Source organism: Hipposideros armiger, unplaced genomic scaffold (assembly GCF_001890085.2).
Source record: "Hipposideros armiger isolate ML-2016 unplaced genomic scaffold, ASM189008v1 scaffold_853, whole genome shotgun sequence".
Lineage (NCBI taxonomy): Eukaryota > Metazoa > Chordata > Mammalia > Chiroptera > Hipposideridae > Hipposideros > Hipposideros armiger.
The window spans coordinates 98,828-115,250 of record NW_017732203.1 but is presented as its reverse complement, the minus strand read 5'-3'; the positions used below and the strand labels follow the sequence as shown (position 1 = coordinate 115,250).

The 16,423-nt window shown below is 43.5% G+C and overlaps 1 pseudogene; it reads left to right on the top strand.

The window, feature by feature from the left end:
- LOC109374653 (N-acetylaspartylglutamate synthase A pseudogene) overlaps positions 1-15,996 on the top strand; it is a 47,050-nt pseudogene extending 31,054 nt beyond the window's left edge.
- Positions 15,997-16,423: the final 427 nt, after the last annotated feature.

The window sequence follows — 16,423 nt, the reverse complement described above, 5'->3', positions numbered from 1 at the left end:
AAAAAAAAAAATAAATAAAACTAAAAAAATAAAAAATAAAAATAAATAAAAGTGAGACATCTAAGTTTCAGGTTCTCTTTGTTTTAACAGGGGCTTCTGCAGCTCTGTCAGCAAGATCATTTCATATGGGGCATTATCATGACCAATATGAATGCTACAATGGATTGCTGACATATGAGTTGCAAAGCTTCTGACAACTCAACTCAATTTTCTGTGAGATATTTTAGTTCCCATCAAAGTTGATAATCATTTATTTTTCCAAATTTGCCCTGTTGCATGACAGACCCTAAACAGTTACTTAGTATCAGTATGTAGATTCACTTTAAGTCCTAAACTGAGAATCGTGGCCTTAGTATCCTAGTAACTGCTACTAGTTAACTCATCTTGTACTGATTTAATTCCAGGCAAAACCAAAGCTGAAGTTTCACAAGCAACCACCACAGCACAGGAAGTCTTAACTTGCTCACTTTCATCCCTATACATGACCCAGCAAAAACCATGATCAAATCTGAATTTTGAACAGGAGTGTCACACAAATCAGATCAGGGCCTAACGTTTTCCTCTGTTGCCATTGTAGTCACCACCATCTATTCAATCAGGGTCTGATAAGAGAGTAGCAGAGTTTAGGAGATCCCATCTCCCAAGCACACATGGGACATGCAAATAAGTCAAGTGACCCAAAAAAAAGGGCTTGAGCCTTTCCAATAAGTGTGGCCGCTGCTGCCACAGCACAGAGCATCCAGAAGTACTCAGAAACATGCTATGCATCTAGAGTCCAAAATTTTTTTTAAATGAATCTCCTTTGCTTAGGGACTCACAAAAACTCTTCTGTCTGACTTTTTTAAAAAAAAGATTTTATTGGGTAGTTGGGGGAGGAGAACAGCGTTGGGGAATCAGAGAAGGGGAACGGACAAATTGCTGTCCTTTTGTCCTTCAGTCTAGTTATGGAGGACACCGTTTCACTGGCCCATGTTGGTATTATCATTGCGCTCTTCCTGAGTGAGGCAGTTACTCGCCGGTCATTGGACAGCCGCTCAAAGAGGCTCATGGCAGCTCACGCCACCTGCCAGCCACTCACGCTGGCTGCTAGCCACTCACAGTAGTTCATGGCAGCCCTCTGCAGCAGGGGCTGCAGCCTACAACATCGTCAGTGACTCACGGCAGCCCAGCTCCAGGTTGAGCTGTCGCTCACCATCTTAGCTGTAGAGAGCACAGCATCACTGGCTCTCATGTGGGATCTGAACCAGGATCCTGCTGCTCAGAGCTGGTGTCCCAAGCCAACACCTAACCAACACACCACTTGGCCAGCCCTAGAGTCCAACTTTTGAGTTAAATTCTGCTAGCAGTCTTTTGTTTTCATAGCATATCATGTGGAAAGCTTTTTCAAAATTTGAAATCCTCACAACTTGGGGACAGGCTATAGCCAATTTCAGTTGTTCAAAAGCTTCCTCCAGAGTCTAGGGATCAAATCTAGAGTATTATTAACCAGTTGGTCTGTCAGAGGATTTATCCACTCTGCAAAAGCTGAAATGCACTGTGGAAAATGTCTTACTGGTCCCCCAAATTGTCTAGTTACTTGTTGTTGTAGGTATTTCATCTACAAAATCAGTTTCCTCCTAGATTCTAACACTTTGTGGCCTTCCACAACAGATTTCCTAAATGTTTGACCTGAGTTTGGCAATTCCACAATTTGTCTAGTGAGGCCTGTCCCTGCAAGGTGAGGAATTGTAACAGCCAGAGTATCAGTTTTGTTTTACTCTTTAGTTTCTCAGGCTCCCAGGAAATCAATTACATATTGAATAATTATAGATCATCCCATGAAACAGATTTCCCTAAGGTGGCTAGAAAAAACAGTTAGAGTCCAAAAACTCTAGAGGAATTCCTTATTATAAATACTGGACTCCTTCACAGGTAAAAGCAAATGAGAATTTGGACTCATTAGCTAGGGAGACAGAAAAAAAGAAAAATGCAGGACATAGAGAAAAACTCTATAGAGAAAAATCAAAGTCAGGAAAGTTGCAGGGTATACAAACAAACAAACAAACTTATACATACAGAGAACAGAATGGTGGTTACCAGAGAAGAAGAAAGGTGGGGGGAGGATGAAGAGAGTAAAGAGGGTTAAATATATGGTGATGGAAGGAGACTAAACTTTAGGTGGTGAGCACACAATAGAGTATACAGATGTATTATAAAAATGAACACCTGAAATTTATATAAGGTTATTATTAACCAGTGTTACCCAATAAATTTAGTAAAAATTTTTTTAAAAAGAAAAGTTTCAGGGTTAGGAGCTACAGGGGTTTATGGAACAACAAATTCTTTACTCTCTAAGATCTGGTACAAATATTTAGTGACCAACCATATTTCTCAAATATATCATCTTTGCTTGCTGGAAATATGAGACTATGACAGGGTGAGTGTCCCTTTTTAAAAATTATCCCTTGTTTTTCTAATTTCTTTCTTTTTTTAAAAAAATCAGGACACAAGTTCTTTTTTTAAATATGTTTGTAATTTTTTTAAAGATTTTATTGGGGAATTGGGGGAGGGGAACAGCATTGGAGAATCAGGGAAGGGAAACATTAAAGTGCTGTCCTCTTTGTTCTTCAGTCTAGTTGTGGAGGACACTGCTTCACTGGCCCATGTTGGTATTATGATCATTGCACTCTTCCTGGCTGAGGCAGTCAATCACTGGCCATTGGATGGCCACTTACGGTGGCTCATGGCCGCTCATGCTGGCTGTCGGCTACTCACTGTAGCTCATAGAATCCCACTGCAGCCCCACTGCAGCTTATGCCATCACAGGCCACTCGCTGCAGCCCAGCTCCAGGTCGAGCTGTTATTCACAATCTTAGCTGTAGAGGGCGCAGCATCACTGGCTCATGTGGGAACTGAACTGACCGCCCTGCTGCTCAGAGCTCGTGCTCCTAAGCCAACTCTTAACCAACTGTGCCTCTCAGCCGGCCCCAGGACACAAGTTCTTTTAATTATACTCTTGAAAACCATCACAAGTCATAACATTGCAAAACAACAAAGGGTCCACCTCCCTCTGTCCCATGGGGAGTCCTTGTCCACTTCAGCCTTGCACAAAGGCCCTGCCTGGTGGTCTTGCATTTCTGTGTGCTTCATGTTTCATGGTACAGTAAAATCTTGGATTGCAAGTAATGGTTTGAGAGTGTTCCACAAGACGAGCAAACAGTTCTAATACATTTTAATGTAGTAAACGAGCGATGTCTTGCAATACGAGTAATTTGTTCCCAGAATGAATTGGTCTCACAAACCAAAGTATTACTGTATTTGCTCAGAGCCTTAAAACCGGCACACACACTACTATGAAATATCAAGAAAATAACTGATTCAGTTAGATAACAGTCCCAAGGTAGAAGGAGTCTAATAGGTGACTACCCACTTAAATTCAGAACCTGCTCTTCTGTCCAATGCCACTGAAATCTGATATCTCCCTTCATATGTTCCTGAATTCCCAATAAGCCTGCCATCTTCTGACAGGTGGCTGCAGGTCGACACAAATGGAACCCCTGCTAAAAACATCTTCAGGGCCGGCTGAGTGGCATGTTGGTTAAGAGCTGGCTTGGGACACCAGCTCTGAGCAGCAGGGCCCTGGTTCAGATTCCACATGAGGGCCAGTGACACTGCCCTCTACAGCTAAGATGGTGAACAACAGCTCGACCTGGAGCTGGGCTGCCATGAGTCACCGGCGACCATGTAGGCTGCAGCCCCTGCTGCAGTGGGCTGCCATGAGCTACTGTAAATGGCTGGCAGCCAGCATGAGCAGCCAGCAGCTGGCATGAGCTGCCAAGATCTGCCGTGAGCAGCTGTCCAGAGGCCGGTGACCGATCTGCCTCACCTGGGAAGAGCGCAATGATCACAATACCAACATGGGCCAGTGAAGCAACGTCCTCCACAACTAGACTGAAGAACAAAAGGACAGCAACTTGTCTGTTCCCCTTCCCCAATTCCCCAGCACTGTTCCCCTCCCCCAACTCCCCAATAAAATCTTAAAAAAAAAACTTCAACCAAAATCTGTCAACAAGGTCAGTCAGCGGGCACCTGTTAAGCCCCTGAATTGGTCAGTCATGATGTGCTCATGTCTAGGTCTAAATAATATTCACTTACTAGTCTCACCTTAACCTTAATGTGGAAAGGAAGAGCACACAAATAAAATGCTCCACCTGCAGAAAATTAGGGGTGTTTGTAAATGTTTTATGAACCAGAACCTGACTGCCTGACTTCTGGGTCTAGCTTGTCCCATCCTTCAGAACCTAATAGGAATGATATGGTCCCACCTGGCCCAGTCCGAGCAGAACTGTCACCTAGAGCTGCCCTTCTCTGAACAGAAAGTGCACCATGAACCTCTATTTGCAGTTCAGGAATGTTCGTGGTTGACTCTATGAGAAGGCCAGAGTGGGGAACAGTTTTTAAAATCAGGACAGCGGGAATTTGAAATGCTGGAAGAGGCCAGGTCGGCTAGCCTGGAAGCCTGCCTGCACCTGTGTAGAAACAATGTATCCTCCAGCCCCTTGGGAGGAAGCACTGTGGGGTCTGAAGTGGTTTGGCCCTTCTCAGGCATTAAGGGGCTAAATGAGCTGCCTGAAGGTGACAGAAAACAAAGGAAGATAGTGCTAAAAGTAACAAGAACATGTAGGTGGAAGAGAACCTGGGCACAGGGGCCATTTGGCAGGGCTCCAGGCTATTACAGTCACCAGTTCAAACACAAAAGCAAGCAAGCTGTTTCGGGAGAAAAGGCTTTCAGAACAATGCTCATTCTCTCACAAAGCCTTCCTTTGCCATTTTAAACCCATGCCACAGGAGTACAGGCTTAATCTGTCCAGTGAATTCTATATAAGTGTTACATGATACTACAATGACAGAACAATATGTACCTGGTAATCATCTCACATCCAGGGGGTGGGAGGGGAGGAAAGGCAGGAGGCGCAGGAGATTCCTCCTTTCCTACTGTGTTCCTTAGATGTCCAGAAGAGCCCAGGCCCATGCAGGTGGACCCTCCCCAGAGGCAGGGCTAGAGTCCTCCAACCCCTCTGCAGTCTCCAGAAACATTTCTCCTTCCACCAGCAGGCACTGCAGTTATTATGCACCTAGACATATGGATACATGCAAGGAAGCCCCAACAAAGCCAAGCTCTGAGGCTGCCTCCTCCCATAGTCAATGTTGAACTTGTCTGCATAGGAATTGTAGAGAAAGGGGAACAGCTGAAAAGTATTGTACAGTTGGGTAGAGCCTTTAAAAATGTTAGTTAGGTCAACATGATTTATAATGTTGTCAAATTTTGTATATCTGTACTGATTTTATGTCTACTTGGTTCTCTATTACTGACAGAGGAATGTTGAAGTCTCTAACTATGATTGTGGATTTGTCTTTTCTTCCTTGCTGTTCTATCAGTTTTTGGTTCATGTATTTTGTATCATGTATTTATTGGTTCTGTTATTTAGGTGTATGCACATTTAGGAATGCCATATCCTCCTTTGAATGCAGCATTATGAAATATTTCTTCATAATTCTAGTAGTAGTACTTTTAAAGTCCACTTTGTCTGATATTAATATATAACTACTCCAGGTGTGTTTTACTTAGTGGTTGCATGGTATATCATTTTTCTTTCTTCCACTTTTAACTAGCTATGTCTCTCTCTCTATTTTTTTCATACTGTAAAATATTTATTAATAAGTAAAATAATTTCCCCCGCCTTTGGTTTTTAAAAAAAATTGAGTATCTTTATTGATACCTATTGCCAACAATGGTTTCACATTTATTCAGTCATGAGATAGATGATAGATACGTGATAGATAGATAGATAGATGATAGATAGATAAAGTGGAGCATGTCTCCATATTTGAAGTGAGTTTCTTTTCTTTTTTTTTTTTTAGCTGAGCCATCCTGCCACCTGTTGGCAGCTCAGCGGCAGCTCAGCTCAGGCCGGGCATCGAACCATTGTTGCTCAGAGCTCACATTCTTGAGAGAGCTCTTAACCAACTGAGCCACTCCACCAGCCCTGAAGTGAGTTTCTTATAGAGAGCATATTTGAGTCTTACCTTTTACCCAGTCTGATAACATCTGCCTTTTGTTTTCAGTATTTAAGCCATTTACATTTGAAGTAACTATTAATAGGCCGTGCCTTGGTGTGGTTTTCTTTGTTTCCTGTGCTTAGGGTTCATTGACCTTCTTGTATCTGTTGGGTTTCATCATATTTGAAAAATTGCAGGACATTTTTCTTCAAATTTTTTCCCACCTCCTCTTATTCTAGGACTTCAATGACATGTATGCTGACTAGTTGATATTGTTTCATGAGTGTCTGATATTCTTCCCCCCTTTTTCATTATTTCCCTAGCTTTTCTTCTCTGATCTTTTCTGTATAATATCTATTCTGCTATAAAACCCACCTAATCTTTATTTTTAAAATATCTTCTATTTCTCCCCTGATTTTCTGCATTCTTGAGCATATTTATGATAGCTGTTTCTGTCTTTGTCTATTAAGTCTATCATCTCTGTGACTTATGGACCTGATTCTACTGATATATTTTTCCCTGATTATGGCTAATATTTTCCTTCTTCTTTTTATGCCTATTGATTTTTTTTGGAAAAAAATTTAAATTCTAGTAATATACATATAACACGAAATTTACCTTTGTAACCATTTTATAAGTGTACAGTTCAGTGACATTCAGTCCATTCACTTTATTGTACAACCATCACCACCATCCATCTCCAAACGTTTTACATCTTGCAAAACTGAAACCCTGTCCCCATTAAACATTAGCTCCCCATTTCTGCCCCCACCCCTCATCGGTTCTTGTCAACAACCATCCTACTTTCTATCTCTATGCATTTGACTACACTAGGTACCTCATATGAGTGGAATCATGCAATATATGTTCTTTTGTGATTGGCAAGTATGCCACTGGGCATAATGTCTTCAAGGTTCCTGTAGCATGTTACAGGATTTCCTTTTTTTTTAAGTCATGCCTATTGATTGGATGCTATACATTGTGACTTTTACACTGCTGGTCAAGATGTTGTTCAGTTCCTATAAAGAATGTGGCATTTTCTGCCAACAAACAGCTTTAAAGAATCAAACTGATCCCTTGTAGTTTAACTGTGCTCAAGAAAAAAGTGCAACAGTTTTTCAAGGAAGAAAATATCTAATCCCATGTATTACAAGGTCTTCCCATGTTGAATCTCCTCCCAGCCCTAAGTGAGCACCAATATGTTTAGTCAATAAGTTCCAAATCAGTTTGCTGGGTGAAAGAAAACTCAGGAGCACTAAGCAAAAGGCCTATTTGAAATACCATATTGGTATCAGTGAAGCCTCAAAGCACCAAAAATCTAAAAACGCATGTCCAATTGACTCATTTTTATTACAATAAATTATATTTATATTCCCAATATACTTTAGACTCCATTAAGATAGTACTTGTCATGGACATCAGACTTATACCTGTCTATCATACTCTAACTTAGCCTGTGTGTTGGTAATTGTTACAGGTACCCAGATATTTAAAACTCCTACCCCTCTAGTCAATCATATGTCTTAAAAAAGATATCCACAAGCTTTTAAAATGAAAGAAACACACATTATTCTTAAAATTTCCCAGAAGGGGTAATTTATTACATTCCCATGCACACCCCACAAAATCAATTCCTGCAAGGGGGATAAAACAACTAGAAAAGGTGGTTCAAAATTGTCTCTAACCTTCAAAAAGTCACAAATGATGATGCTTTAGTTCCAAAGGCCCAACAAACTAATAATCTAAATGCATTAACTACAGCAGTCATGAATAACTGTATAACCTTTGATTGGCTTTTAGTCAGTGAAGGGGGAGTTAATGCTGTATCACATACTCCTTGTTACACAAACAGAAGCCCTACAGGGCAAATCAAACAGTCTGTTACCAAGCTGAAAGGAAAAGGACCTGACTCTAAAACTAGATTCTGGGATCTATTGGCTTTGAAACCAGTAGCAAGCATTAATAGTCATTTTGTTTGTGTTATTTGTCTATTTCAGTTGGTTTATATATATCTTGTCCAGAGTTTAAATGCTACTGCATAGCCCTTGTCACATCAGATGTTTCAATTACTCATCCTAAAATGGGAAAAAAAAGAGATTAACCTTGGATCAACTGCAGAGTATATTTAATACACATTTTTTATCTTAACCAACAAAATTTTGACAAGGGTAAAAATCTGTACATCGTGAATTCATGTGTTGTGACCTGATGTCATTTGTCTTTGGCCAAAAGAAGAACTGAGAGAGAAAAAAAGCAGCCCTTGCCATTTGGAACTGATCTGGCTTTTGTAGCTAGATCTTAATATGATGATGAGCTTGTCTGAAGCTCACAGCCAGGCCACTTTGTTCTGTGAGACATAAAATTCTCACAGACTATCAACCTCAAAGGTTACTCTGAGACCAGGATAAAATGAAACAAAACAAGGTCGCTTCATAATTTTATCTAAGAACAGACACAAATAAGGTCACTGTGCTACCCACAAAGTACCCAATCATAGAACTGTCCCCTGCTTTCTAATAGCAATCAATCTGGTGCAAATCCCTGGCTTCCCTGGACCCTCCACCAAATCACCCATATGACACCCAAATCCTGTCAGAGGTTCCTTCTGACACCTTCTCACTAATACACCCCACAGGCCCCATGGTGCACAATCTTTTTCCTTGCAGCAAGTTAATAGCCCATTGTGGTCAGTTACACATATGTTCCTGGTGCACTGGCTAAAGGGCACTGAGAAGTCAAATGCACACCCGAGTGCAGAGGCTGCTGTGAAGTGGACTTGGCCAGGGTTCTGACACCTCCTGCTGCACTCCCTTGATCCTTTCACACTACTGCTCTCTGTGCTTGCTTTAACCAAATGTGCAAAACAGGAATATTCTATCTCAAAGGGAGCTGATGTGAAGAATAATGAGAAGAGGCAAAAAAATAACAAAAGATAAAAAAGAGTGACTGTTACTATTCTTACTTTTTTGAAATTAGTTTTAGGTGTACAAAGCAACATAATAGTTAGACATTTAAACCCCTCATAACGTGATAACCCAGCCTCCAAGCTGCTACCTTTCTGACATCTTATATAGCTCTTACAAAACCATTGGCTATCTTCCCTATGTTGTACTCCACATCCTGTGACTCTATATATACCTTTATATTTAGTTATAGTTAACATTCATTATTCTACTTCAGCTTCAGGTTTAGAGCACACTGGTCAGATATCTATACAGTCTATGATGTGATCCTTCTGATAAGTCCAGTGCCCACCTGGCACCCTTACATGATCTTTACATCATTGTTGATTATATTCCCCATACTGTATTAACTATCAATTTATATTTCTTAATGCATTCACCTTTTTCACCCTGACCCCTACCTCATTCCCATCTATCACCCTGATAAATCTAGTACCTATCTGGTGCCATACCTAGTTATTACAATATTGTTGACTATATTTCTTATGCTATAACCTACAACCCCATGACTACTGTATAACCACCAATTTGTACTTCTTAAACCCTTCCCTTTTCACCCATCTTTAACCCCCCTCCCATCTTAAAGAAATCCCTCTAAGAGTCCTTGTAATACTGGTTTAGTGGTGATGAACTCCTTTAGCTTTTTCTTGTCTGGGAAGCTCCTTATCTGTCCTTCAATTTTAAATGACAGCTTTGCTGGGTAGAGCAATCTTGGTTGAATGTTGTTGCTTTTCATCACTTGGAATATTTCCTGCCACTCCTTCTTACCTGCAAAGTTTCTGTTGACAAATCAGCTGACAGTCTTATGGGGGCTCCCTTGTAGGTAACTAACTGCTTTTCTCTTGCTGCTTTTAAGATTCTCTCTTTGTATTTAACCTTTGGCATTTTAATTATGATGTGTCTTGGTTTTGGTCTGTTTGAGTTTATCTTGTTTGGGATTCTCTGTGCTTCTCCTGTGCCTGTATGGCCATTTCCTTTACCAGGTTAGGGAAGTTTTCTGTCATTATTTCTTCAAATAGGTTTTCAATTTCTTGCTCTTTCTGTTCTTCTGGTACCCCTATAATGTGAATGTTGGTACACTTGATATTGTCCCAGTGGCCTCTTAAATGCTCCTCAATTTTTTGGATTTTTTTTTCTGTTTTGTTTGGATGTTTTCTGCTACCTTATCTTCTACATCACTGGTTGGATCCTCTGCTTCATCTAATCTACTATTGATTCCCTGTAATATATTCTTCATTTCCATTATTGTATCTTTTATTTCTGACTGGTTCTTTTTTATGGTTACCATCTCCATTTTTATGAGGTCATTGAGCATTCTTATAACCAGTGTTTGGAACTCTGTGTCTGATAGATTGCTTATCTTCATTTTGCTTAGTTATTTTTCTGGAGCTTTTTTCTGCTATTTCATTTGGAATATGTTTCTTTGTCTCCCCATTTTGGCTGCCTCCCTGTGTTTGTTTCTATGTATTAGGTAGGGCTGCTATGTCTTCCAGTCTTAGTAGAGTAGCCTTATGTAGTAGGTGTGCTGTGGGGTTAAGTGGCACAGTCTTTCTGGTGACTTGAGCCACATGTTTCAGGTGAGTTTCTTGTGTGGGTTGTGTGTGTTCCCCTCTTGTAGTTGAGCCTTGATTGATAATTCCACATCAAGGGAGGGACTGACCCTTGGGCTAACTGGTTGTGAGGACCAGCCTTGACTACAGTGGAAGAGTTGTGGTGCAGGGGCTGATCCTACGAAGCAGGATCTGCCTCAACAGGTCTCTGGTGCCTGCTCAATCCATCCCTTCAGTGTGTTGTACTTGGAAGTGACTGGGTGATGCTCCAGCTTGTTTTGAAGCTGGCCACTGGGTGAAAGCTCCAGGACCACCTTGGAGGGGATCCACTGTAGGTCTACTTCAGCCACAACCTGTGCCCCACCCGGGGTCACCTAGCTGAAGCCAGAAAGAAATCCTCAGATGTCTGCTGCCTGTGCTGTACTTGAAAACACCTTGAGAGGCCAAGCCATGAACCAAGGCTGGCTGCCACTAATGCAGGCTTAGGGCTGCTTATCTGGAGGTACAGGACAGGCTCAAGCCAGATGCTGCTTGTTTGGGTTCCGCAAACCTTTGAGAGATCCTAGGAAAGTGCAGCTTGAGCTTAGGCAAGTGGTCTGTGTAAAAAAGTCACTGAAAGCAGCTTAGGTGTGCCCAGGCAGGACCAGGTCTCAAATTGCCAGGGCAGGGCGAATGAATGGCAAAGACTCAGAAATGGCAGCCACCTGTGTTTGCACACTGGGAAAGGGGAAGATTCAACAAAGAAACAGTGGCCTCCACCAGCTTCCCCGTTCAGGAGAAAGCCACCCCTTCAGCCACCTTCCCAAGCCAGACAACTCAATCCCCCACCATTTGTCTCTGCTGCTTTTCCAGCTGTTGTCCAGTGCTGGAGCTCAGGGAGAGTGATTTTATTGGTGGGTAAGTCTATGCAAAGTCCCTTTAAGAGGAGTGCCTGTGAGTACAGCAGCACTGTCTCACTCAGTCACAATCTCTGTTAATTTTCACAACCAAGAATTATGGGGACTTATCTCCCCAGCACTGGAACCTTGGGCTGGCGGGGGCTGGTATCTCTTACTCCTTTAGGGGATGGGGGACCCCCCACAGCTGAAATAACCCTCCCAATCGTTAATGGTCACATGCGGGTGTGGAGCCAGCTTGTTTCACATCTCTGATCTTCCTACCATTCTGGAGGTGGCTTCTCGTGCACGTCCTGAGTTGAAGGCTTCAATTCAGCTTGATGTCAGGTGATTCTCAATAATGGATGTTTTGTACATTAGTTGTAATTTTGATGTGGCTGTGAGAGAAGGTAAACACAGCATTTACCTACTGTGCCATCTTGGTTCTCACTATTCTTACTTCTTACAATTATAAATTATTCGAACCACAACTCAAAATTTGGGCTCCAGAGATACAAATCTTCCCAAGAGACCAAACTAATTCAGACCCCATAAGAGGACTGTGACTAGCTAGCAACAGTGGTGTCTGCATTAAGCCTTGCTCACCACCTGGTCTTCACTACCCCTTCTCTGGTGTGTGCTGGGAAAAGCAGGTCAGCAGGTAGCTCGGTCTGAACAGTGGAGTAGGGCTGGCTGTGCTGGCCACAGCCCTCAATATTTCAGCCACATCTCATTGCAAGATAGTGTTCCAACTGCCATAGCCATCGCTGTGGCTCCACAGACCACCCAGGTAGGCCAAGCTAGCTCAGCGTGGGCTCATCCTTCAGATGCAGCAGAGGGGCCCACAGACCTGTTTTCCCTCCATCTCACTAAGGGAACTCAGCCAGCCTCCCCAACACCCCTCACTCTTACCCTGAATGAAAGTATTACCATTAGCTTTAATGTCTATATGATCAAACTCTTCTGGGATCTACACATTATCTCTTAATCCTACAAGAGCATAACTTTTTTTAAAAGAACTGGTTAAGTCAGAATCCCGCCCAGGCGGAACAATACGGCAGTGCCAGGGAGTCTCGGTTGGCTTCGGATAGCTGGTCCCCCGCCGTCCCCGCCATCGGGCCACCGCTTGCGCCCCATGTGGCGTGGCATGTCCCACCGCACGTCGGGACCGGGATCCGGTGCAGAACGCCCCTCATCCAGGGAAACGGGGTGCGGCCAGAAAGGGGGCCGCCCCCTCGCCCGTCACAGCAACGCACGTTCGTGGGGAACCTGGCGCTAAAGCATTCGTAGAGAACTTGCTTCTGGGTTGGGGTTTCGTATGTAGCAGAGCAGCTCCCTCACTGCGATCTATTGAAAGTCAGCCCTCGACACAAGGGTTTGTAAAAAAATTTTTTTAATAAAAAAAATAATAATAAATAAATAATAAATAAAAGAAAAAAAGAAAGAAGAAGAAGAAAAAAGAACTGGTGGTCAGACCCCCAACTTCTACCTGAGACTGGACCCTGTTTCTAGCCCATTCTCCCCTTGCAGAAGACAGGGGGTTGCAACAGATGTCTCCTTCCATCCCAACCCCGAATCTTTTACCTGTGACCCATTGTAAGTTTTAATTCACCCAGCACCCTTAAAATTTTTTTAGTTAAAAATTAACTTATTTATTTTTGTTGTGCTAAAATATACATAAACATAAAATTTATCATTTAAACTATTTTTCAGTGTACAGTTCTTTGGCATTAAGCACATTCACATTGAAGTTCAACTGATGGCAGCATCATGGAGGAGGAGTGAGATGCTTCTTTGTCTCTCCCTTTCAAACTACAGCTAGTGGAATATCTATAACTCAACAAAGATTCCTCTGCTCAACACATGAGGATGCCTGGTAGATCCACAAATCTGTACATCTGAAGGGAAGTGGACTAAAGTGCACAGGGGAGGTGGAACTGGGGAAATAGCAGGGATGGTACCCACAACCCCAGTTCTGGGCAATGGTAGCTGAGCAAGTGCAGTAGCAGTGACAGAGATAAGGCTTGTGACTCTACCCACCTCTCCATCATGACTCTCATGAAGGAAAACAAGGGCAGCAACCACATCAGCACCCACTACTCTTGCTCCCTCCCCTGGCTGTGGCAGTGCTTGGTAGCAGAAGTGATGGCAATGCTTATTAGAAGAAGTGGAAACAGCACAAGTGACCCAAACCTTACAGCTGCTGTGGCACCAGAAGCCACAGGGAACTAGGCAGTAGTGACAGCAAGCTTGAGATGTGGCTCACCCCCATCTGTCTCCATGCCATTGGTGCCTGAGACCCAGACAACCTCTGTAGCAGTGGGGACACATACTATCCTGATGACCACAGTGGTGATGCCTGCAACTGCAGTGAAATCAATGACTGTAGTGACACTGGCAGCAACAAGTCACCAGTGACTTTGGAGGCACAAGCAGTTACAAAGAGGTCACCTGTGGGGCCAGCCAAGTGGCTCAGTTGGTTAACAGCACAAACTCTGAGCAACAGGGTTATTGGTTTGATTCTCACATAGTCCAGTGAGCTGCGCCCAAACTGAGCTGCTGCTGATCTGGTGAGAGCACGTGCTCCTAGCAGCAAGGTTTCCAGTTGGACTCCTGTATGGGATGGTAGGCTGCACCCCTCCACAACTAAGATTGAACATGGCACCTTGAGCTGAGCATCCGCGAGCTGCTAGTGGGCTGGATGGTTCAGCATGCAACAAGGTTACTGGTTCAACTCCTGCATGAGATGGTGGACTACGCCCCCCACAACTAGACTGAAAGTGGCAATTGGACTTGGAGTTGAGCCTGCACCCTCTACAACTAAGATTGAAGGACAACAAGTTGACTTGGAGCTGATGGGTCCTGGAAAAAACACAATGTTCCCCTTCTCCAATGCCCCAACACGGTTCCCCTCCCCAATTCCCCAACGATAATCTTAAAAAAAAAAAAGAGGGCACCTGTGACACTCTGGCAGAGGCAGAGGAAGATGGATAGTGTTGACTCTCAAATATAACCAAAGTCAGCACAGGTAAGATAAACCAGAAATGTGTGCTATAACAGCCACATACTGGAAAATAAGAGAAAAGCCTCGAATTACCAACCTGCTGAATTGTTAAAATTAAACAAAGCTGTTCCTAAATTTAAAAGTGTTCACTATTTTAAATGTGCTGACAGAGGAACAACCCATTCATCACCATGAATAATCATAGTAACATAGCTTCACAAAAAGAAAATGACAATTTTCCAGAAACCAAACTCAAAGTCATGGAATATTATGACATAAATGATAGAGACTTCAAAATAGCTATTATGAAGTAGCTCAATGAGATACAAGAAAGCTGAGAAAGGCAGTTCAATGAGCCCAGGAATAAAATTAATGAACAGAAGGAGTACTTTACCAAAAAGATTTAAACTCTTAAAAAGAACCAAACATAAATTCTGGAGCTGATGAACTCAATAAATGAGATTTTAAAAATACATTAGAGCGCTGGGTCAGGGTTGCAGAGGCGCCTGGCGCACCGGCGGGAGCGGAGCCGTGGCATGCGCTCGCCGGACTGCCAGAGCTAGTGGTCCAGGGAGCCCAGGGGGTCCGCGCTGCTCTGGGCGCCGCCATCCTGGACGCCATGTGCTCCCAGTTCTGGTTCCTGACGGGACTGGCGCATCCGTGAGGACTACCCACAGGTGCAGATCCTGTGCACCCTTCGGCAGCGCTGCTCCGAGCAGGATGTGTGCTTCCAGGCGGTGCTCATGGACCAGATTGCCATCACTGTCGTCATCGGCCACCTCGGTGGGCATGAAGACTTTTCAAAAATGACTGATGAAGCTGAGCCCCTGGGCTACCCAGTCGTGGTGAAGAGCACACGAGGACACCAAGGAAAAGCTGTTTTTCTTGCAAGAGATAAACATCACCTCTCAGACATCTGCCATCTGATCCGCCATGATGTGCCCTACCTGTTCCAGAAGTACATGAAGGAGTCACATGGAAAAGATATCCGGGTGGTGGTGGTTGGGGGCCAAGTGATCGGCTCGATGCTCCGCTGCTCCACCGATGGACGGATGCAGAGCAACTGCTCCCTTGGTGGTGTGGGTGTCATGTGCCCGCTGACAGAACAAGGCAAGCAGCTGGCTCTCCATGTGTCCAACATCCTGGGCATGGACTTCTGTGGCATTGACCTCCTCATCATGGATGATGGCTCCTTTGTGGTGTGCGAGGCCAACAGCAACGTGGGTTTCCTCTCCTTCGACCAGGTGTGCAACTTAGTCGTGGGTGGGATCATTGCAGACTATGCCATGTCCTTGCTGCCAAGTCAACAGCCTGGGAAAATGGCTGTCTTCCCAGGACTGTCTAGTCTTAGGGAGAAGAAAGAGCCAGATGGCTGTGCTTCAGCTCAGGGAGTTACAGAGAGCATCTACACCATCAACAGCTGGTCTACCTCAAGTGAGAGTGAGCCTGAACTGGGAGAAATACAGGATTCCTCAGCAAGCACAGCGGGACCCCCACCCCCCAAGCTGCCCGAACCCAGCTACAACATTAACAACAGGATTGCTTCCGAATTAAAACTGAAGTGAACTGATTTTTTTTTGGCAGCATTTAAACCAAATTCTACTGCTTCCCTCATATTTTGAGTGAATAAAATTGGGACTAATGTGATTTCACTTGCACAGAAACTAGAAATCCCATCTGGGCACTCAGCATTCTTTCTAATGATGATTTAAGCAAATGGACTAGCTTTGTGGTTTTTACCAAGACTGATCTCAAAACACTCACCAAGAACAGCATCCCGGCTGATTGATTGGAGACCAATGTCTGCTGCAAGCACTTGGATATCATGGCTGATTTTAAGGAGCTGACTCTGTGCTGCTGCTTCTGGCTTTAGCAGTACAGCCCATTTACTCAGAGAGGCTCCTGGAAATACTGTACTCAAAGCAACCACCATATGGAGGCACTTGCAGAAGAGGTGGAATGTGACTGCAGATAATGTGCTCTTCATTAAGC